Source organism: Gavialis gangeticus, unplaced genomic scaffold (assembly GCF_001723915.1).
Source record: "Gavialis gangeticus isolate Ggan-Ray unplaced genomic scaffold, GavGan_comp1, whole genome shotgun sequence".
Classification (NCBI taxonomy): domain Eukaryota; kingdom Metazoa; phylum Chordata; order Crocodylia; family Gavialidae; genus Gavialis; species Gavialis gangeticus.
In genome coordinates, this window is record NW_017729025.1 from 155,759,500 (window position 1) to 155,766,809 (window position 7,310).

At 47.5% G+C, this 7,310-nt stretch overlaps 1 long non-coding RNA gene across 1 annotated transcript; it reads right to left on the bottom strand.

Annotated features, from left to right (window-relative positions):
• Positions 1 to 501: 501 nt before the first annotated feature.
• On the bottom strand, positions 502 to 6,900 carry LOC109299510. Its single transcript, XR_002097903.1, has 4 exons — positions 6,712 to 6,900; positions 1,589 to 1,797; positions 963 to 1,071; positions 502 to 659 (listed from the first exon to the last, which is right to left on the bottom strand). It is a non-coding gene; the product is annotated as an uncharacterized LOC109299510 (long non-coding RNA).
• Between the last annotated feature and the right edge of the window lie 410 nt (positions 6,901 to 7,310).

The following is a 7,310-nucleotide window of genomic DNA, read 5'->3' on the forward strand; positions in this document are numbered from 1 at the left end:
CTGCTGCTGCCCCGCCACTGCCGGGCCCAGACAAAAGCCGGCAGGGAGGAGGAGAGGGGGTACGGTAACTGCACCCTGCTGCAGGGCCCTCCCAACAGCTGGGATGGAGGGAGGGAAGCAGGAAGTGGAGGCAGGTGGACGTGGGCCGGGAGGACCTGGAGCATGGGAGTGGGGAGAGCGGCGCTGGAACCAAAGTGGGGAGGGGGTGGGAATGGGCCCAAATCCGAAGGTGTGGAGCAGGGAAATGGGTCTGGACTTGGGAGAGGGGGTGGGGGCACAGGGCCAGACCCGATGAGGGGTAGGGAGGGGGGGACATGGGCCCCTGTCTCCCCCCCCAATCATTCTTGACAGGCAGTTGGCTAGTTTAGCATAAAGGGGCCTCTAGGTGCTAGTGTAACACACATAAATTAGTACTAGGAGAGGAATGAAAAGACCAGTTAGACACATTATTCAATATTCAAGCAGAATTTTTCCTAAACTAAATTGGTTTTAATTAGTTTACTAGTTGCATCAGCTACTCATATGATAAGATTTAACAAATTTGTACGTAGCATACAGCACCTGGATGCATCTTGTATGAATCCTTATTCAAGACTATGGACCAAATTCTGCCTTCACTTACAGTCCTTGTAGCTCTATTGCTGTGAGTCTCCTGTAGCCTGGAAACAGGAAAGATGAGTAAAAAATTCCAGTCCCCTAAAACCAACCCATCTTCATTTGTAATACTATATATCTAGTGGAGCAAAATGATACACCAGTAAAAATAGCAGTTAGATATAAAGCATATGATTTAGCTCCATAGCAGTAGGGATAAAGCATACAATTTTTATCATACTTCTGATCTAGACAAAAGGCCTCCCCACTTCTTTATGTGGTAAAATTGTAATGCAGCAAAGAGAACATTTATCTAGGTGGGGTTTTCTGCATTTAAAAGTAATTTGATTTGGAAAGTTAGTTGCTACCTGTATACTGCTTGCTGGTTGGGAGAGTTGCTGGACAAAAAGTAGGACATGCTATAGGCCAGAGAAACAGAGACTGGCAGAACTGGGATGAGCAGGAATAGGACTGGAGCTGGAGGAAAGAAACTGTAGGTCAAAACTGAAATGCATCCAATCCATATATGACTTGTGCAATGGGGGTGACTGTGGGGCACCTTGGTGGTTTGTTGGGAGAGATAGCAATAAGAGATGTTGAAGGATAAAGCTGAATGGGGAGAAAGTTCTACAATCTACAACAAACTTCCATTAAGTTAAACAGAAGAAAAAGTGACTCTTTTCTGTGCATGTAGAAACCCCTCCCTCCCCACTCACCCCCATCCCCTGCCCCAGTAAGTTCTCCAGCTGCTAGTTCTCTTTAATGCTACAATAGTAATAATGAGAAAAAAACCCCCCACAAAAACCCACCACCAACAAATACTCTCAAGCAGAGGAAACACACAGCTCCCACACAATAAAAATCATGTACATACCTCTTTGTATGTATTTAATGGGAGCTATAAGGCCACAACTTACATTGGTCTATAATTTGACCTGCACGCTCACTGGCTCTAAGATTTTATGGGTGAAAGTAATATGTGAACCAAACCTACTGCAGAACCACACAAGAAGGATTCAGCACTGGCAGAAGGAGGCTCTCGATGAACACACAAAGAAAACCGCTTCATGATGTCAGATTTCAGGGAGGAGAGGGAGGGTGCTCTGTTCACTGCAGTACATAGACTGAGAATGACTTGCATGCTGTCTTTCTAGCACGGCAGGTAATCTTATCCAGTATGATTCATGGTATGATGATCACTGCCTGGACAAATGAAGAAACACAGAGATATTTTTAAAGGGTTTTTCCAAGGTATTTTTCATCCTTTTATGCTTTGGAGGACAAGGATGCAAATTAATGAGAGGACTGGAATCTTTTCCATCTCTTGTTTCAAGATATTGACCGCATATATATAATAAGAACACAAAACCTAGGTATGCTGGTTTCTAGCACTGGCTGGGTACTACTGACAGTTTATACAGGCATTTTTTCAAGCCTCCTCAGACCTTCTGAAGGGCACCCATCCACACAAGGTACAGTGGACCAGAGAATGCACCCAACTGTTTCAAATGTTGAAGGCTTGCCTATGCCAGGAACCAGCCCTGTATAACATGAGCTTTTCAAAAGAGTTTATATTCTAGACAGATGCTTCTGGTGTGGGGCTGGCAGCAGTGTTGTCTGAAACAGTGAAGGAGGAGGAACACCCCATCCTCTAGTTGAACTAGAAGCTACTCCCAAGGGAGAAGAATTACTCTGTTATTGAAAATCAGCACTGGCAGTAAAATGGGTGGTGGATATTATCTGTGTGGCAGGATTTTCACCTTGATCACAGACCATATGCCCCTCCACTGATTACATACCATGAAGGAGACAAATCCCCAAATTATGTGGTGGTACCTGGTCCTGAAACCCTTCTCCTTCCAAATCCATCATAGGACCAGGAAGGCCCACACAATGCAGATTTTTCCCCCCACAGGAGCAGGAGCATGTATCCAGGGAGGGAAGTAGCCTGAGAGGGGTCTTGAGGGGGAGGGTGTGTGATGGCATGGACTGGCTTGCCCTGTTGAGGAAGAGGTTAAAAAGAATCCTTGGGCTGTGCTGGCTCCATCCCAGTATGCTTGCAGCCAATGCCAGGTCTGCAGGAGTGGTATAAAAGAGGGAAATCGGGCTCAGAGAAGGGAGGATTTCCAGTGCTGATGCAGCCTGGCTCTTGGTCAGATGTCCTCCAAGGCTCAACCTATGCAGATTCCCAGGTCAGTGTGTGTGCTTGTGCAGACTGTAGCCTGGGGACTAGGGAGCTGCCCTGGTGTCCCATTAAAATGTTCATGGATATATCAGATAGCTGAGGTTATTGCGAGTAGTGCAGAAAACTTTAAGCACAGTACCATCATGTTCCACCCTGGGAGACATTTTTTGTTAGCGGTCTGCAAAATGTCAGTGTTGCAGTTGCTCATAACACACCATCAGATACAGGATACTGAAACTTGCTGCTTCTTTGTCATGTCTTATCAGACTGTTGCATGGACACTATCTTGCTCTTGTAGAGCTTTTCTTGACAGTAGCCAGACTGTTGACAATGATGGTTGCTTTAGTATTAAAAAAAAATCCACAAAAAAATTGAAAAACCCTACTGATAAATGTGTTTTACTAAAAAAAAAAATCTACTTGAGAGAGAGAATGAAGATAAAAGAGCAGGGACCTGAACTTCTTAAGTGTCCCTCATCTTTACTATGAAATGTATGATCTGTTTTTGTTTAATGAGAATATGTAGTTTTACAGTTCAAGAGCTCATAAACAAATCCCTTCTTAAGTCCGGACGAGCATTTTAAACACTTAACACACAAACAAGCCCACATGAACCCATTTTTGGTAGGATACAGAACCAACATATATGACTAAACCAGAACACGGGGCTTAGTTACTTTCAGGTGGACCAGATGCAAAGAATCACAAGGCTTACCTGAGCACTTTAATACAAAGGGAAAGCTCTCTGTAACCTGAGACATTGCACCCAATGTACTTGATAATATCTTCTTATCAATCTTTCCTAGCTAGAACAAGCTGCCTCAAACTTTCTGCTGAGTAACTACAGACTCTTATAGAAAAGACTTAAGAGATCAAAGAATCTGATTGGCACTATTTATGTGAAAAACAAATCATCTGTTTCCCTTCAGTTACTAATGAAAGTCAATTTCCATTGCTAAGCTGCTGAAAGGAGGCCAGGAGCTTAATGAGTCTGGAGAATGAAATACTTCCTACACTCTAGGCTTCCAAGCAGTTAGGCAACTGGGAAGTGTTTTGGGAATGTATGGGGAGGGAAACCAGCAATAAAAACTGTATTAGTTCTGCACCTGTGGTGAGAAGGGTGAGAAATAGCATAGAAGCACAAGGGGAGAACAAAATATCTTTTAAACCCTTAACTCAAGTGTGGGCAATTATTTCAGGCGGAGGGCCATTTACCCAGTTTTGGCAAGCTGTTGAGGGCTGCGTGGGTAGTCCCACCCCTTGACAGGTGCCCGCCCCCTGGTCAACCATCTTGGGACCAATGTTCCAGGGCCAGCGCTGGTGGGGCCCAGAGTGGGGCGCAGGCTGGCAGGGATCTGTGGAGCTGGGCTGGGCTGTACCAGCAGGGAGAGCGGAGAGCTGGCCTGGTTCCAGCTGGGACCCTGTACCCCTGCCACCCTGCTCTGGGCCCTGCTGGCACTGGCCCTGGGACTTGGGTGTGGGCCCTGCTCCCATACCCGCTCACTCCCAGTGCCCCCTCAGCCCTGTGGTATGGGGTAGGGGGCAGCGCGCAGCCCCAAACCCCTGCTCACCGGCAGGGAAGGAGCTGGTGCTGAGTGCAGAGGAAAAGCAGCCTCTTGCCTGCCCCGTGGCTGGCACTCCCTGCTGTAGCTGCTCACAGCCCGTGCAGAGATGTCCTGAGCAGGCACAGGCAGCTCCACATGGGCTGCAAGCGGCTGCAGCATGGGGTGCCAGCCACAGGGCAGGCGAGGGGCTGCTTTTCCCCCACACCCAACACCAGCTTGTAACCCACCCCTGCTGCCAGCCTGGGCCCTGCGCCAGCTCTGGGCTTGCCCATCAGGGCTGCGCCATGATGGGAGCAGCTGCAGCACCCCCACTTGGCGCACCGTCAGTGTTTGCTGCTGCCGCCTGCCCAGAGCTCGTGCCGCGGTAGGCTGTGGTGAGGCTGCCACCGCTGCCTCTGGGCTGCCCAGTGCATGAGCTCTGGGCTGGCAGCAGCAGCCCACACTGCCCAGCATGGCAAGTCGGGGGGGGGCCGCCACTGCTGCCATCACAGCACAGCCCTAATGGGTGAGCCCAGAGCAGCACGGGGCCCAGGCTGGCAGCGGGGGCAGCTTACAAGCTGGTGTTGAATGTGGGGAAAAAGCAGCCCCTCACCTGCCCCATGGTCAGCACCCCACGCTGCAGCCACTTGCAGCCTGCGTGGTGTGGCCTGTGCCTGCTCAGGACAGTCCCACATGAGCTATGAGCGGTTGCAGCAGGAAGCGCCAGCCATGGGGTGGAGGAGGGGCTGCTTTTACCCCCACGCTCAGCACCAGCTCGTCCCCTGCCCTCCCCCCCACCTGAGCTTCCCGCACTGGGGCAGCCACATGGTCCCAGGCCAAAAGCCCCAGCTGAGGGGGAGAGGCTAGGTGGGCCCTGCTCTTGCAGGAGCCCACGAGGCTTCCCCTGGGTCCTACTGCCCCTGGTGCCTGTCATCTTTGACAGGAACCAAGGACAGATACATTTTAATTTTCTAAATTTTTTTAGGGGCCCCGGGGCCAGATAGAATGGTCTCACGGGCCAGATGCAGCCTGCGTGCTGTATTTTGCCCACCTCTGCCTTAACTCCTACCTTCAGTTATGCTTCCGATTAGGGTGTGAGGTACATTGGTAGAACAATGCTGTCCAATATATATCTGTTCTATTAATCCCAGAACACACTGGTCTCCAGAACTTTCAGTTGAAATGAGCATTAAAGTCACTTAAAATGATTAACAGAAATATAGTGGCCAGTAATGTTTCTGAGTCATATGGGGCATCCATTGAGAGAGGTTGCTTTGGCCTACACATTGTAGAACGAAACTTGGAGCCAGCACCATGGTGTAATTCCTGGTACTGTCAGAATCAGACTAAAAACTCTGCTTCAGTTTCTGGATGGCAGAGTTTAAATATCTTTGACCTGGATTTTATAGCTGCTGGGAACCTGCAGCCCTACTGACCTGCGCATCTTCAACTAAAGTCAACAGACACTGCAGAAAGGTCAAGTCTAAGATCATATCCTCCTCAAAATGTTACAGGTCACTTTTTTAAAATTTAAGGCCTTCATCATTGCCTGTATTTTCCCATTTGAAAAATGGAGATAATATTTACCTGTCCCACCAAGGACACTTGTTTGCTTTGAGATCCTCAAGCAAAAGATACTACAGATTTGCAGAACTTTCATTTTCCCTAAAGAAGCTGGGACTCAATAAATGCCCTTCTGGATAATGAAGTTGTTAATTAACCTGAACTACCTTCATAAAGGCATACTACCAAAATGTTGGTGCATGGACATAGCTGTTGCCCTGCCTCACTGGCAAGACTGACCAAATGAAAGAGTCCTTCTCTAGATCAAAGGAAGTTGATTCAGACCAGAAGTTTATGCTTGCTTCTTTGAAACATTAGAAATGTTAGAGCCTGTGAGGGGAGTCAGCCCATGTCACCATATGCAAGACACACCCTTGCCTACTTTGTTTGGTAATATCTAGGTCACCTACTCAGACAATCAACCTCTTCGGGGATGGCATCGTGCCAGTTACCCAGAAGACTCCAAAACTCTAAGTCTTGCCCTCAAGAAGCCGCCAGTAATTCCCAATGGTCTTCCCAACAAACAGTCTCAAGTCTTCTTCCTGGGCAAAACTATCAACAAGATGAGAGCAAATCAACTTCAAGGGAACTTAGTTTCCACCATTCTCAGTAGAAGGGACTCATGTAACAGCATTATGGAAAAACCAGTAGTAATTGATCTGTTCATAGCTATAAGGTTTGTAGGTTTTTTCTGATTATAGCTATATTCCTTTTAGATCTATCAGCCATTTCCAGAACAATCAGCCATTAGCAGCCCTGTAACAACTCCATTTCCTTTAAGTTTAACATTTTGAACATGGCATTGACAGCTTCAAATATCCTTTACCAACTAAAGAGGTGTGAAAACCCCAGAGGCCATGCAGAACCTGCTTCTCCTGTTCTTTCAGGTTACACCAGAAGTCTTGTGACTGCTTTGCAGCGTAATTTTCTGTAGATCGAAGTTTGCTATGCAACAGTGTTCACAATTGACCCAGAGGTAGACTTGCCTTCAGAGCCTTTGTTCATGATTTGGCTCAAACACTGTGCAAACAAAAGAAAAAAATGACTCAGCTGATTCGTAACCCTGCCTGTAAGTTTCTGAGATTTTAAATGACTGGTCTCTGTAATTGATTATTTAGGGTAAGAACGAAGCCTTGTATTTATACATTGCTATTAGTATACAGTAATGGTTTGTTATGGGACCTCCTTGATCATTAGGAGGTGATGCTTGTGTCATGGGTCACTGGAAATCTAGTTTTCCCTTGATTTATAGCAGCAGCTCAGATTTAATTTAGGTCTTTGCTTGAATAAGACCTGGTTAACAAAGAAAAAATAATCCCTTCCCCATATAGCCAGGGCCATCCCTGGTGGGGGGCAGAATTGGTGCAACCACCCCGGGCCCCGCACTCTGGGGGGCCCTGCAGAGCCAGGCAGAGAGGCCGTGGC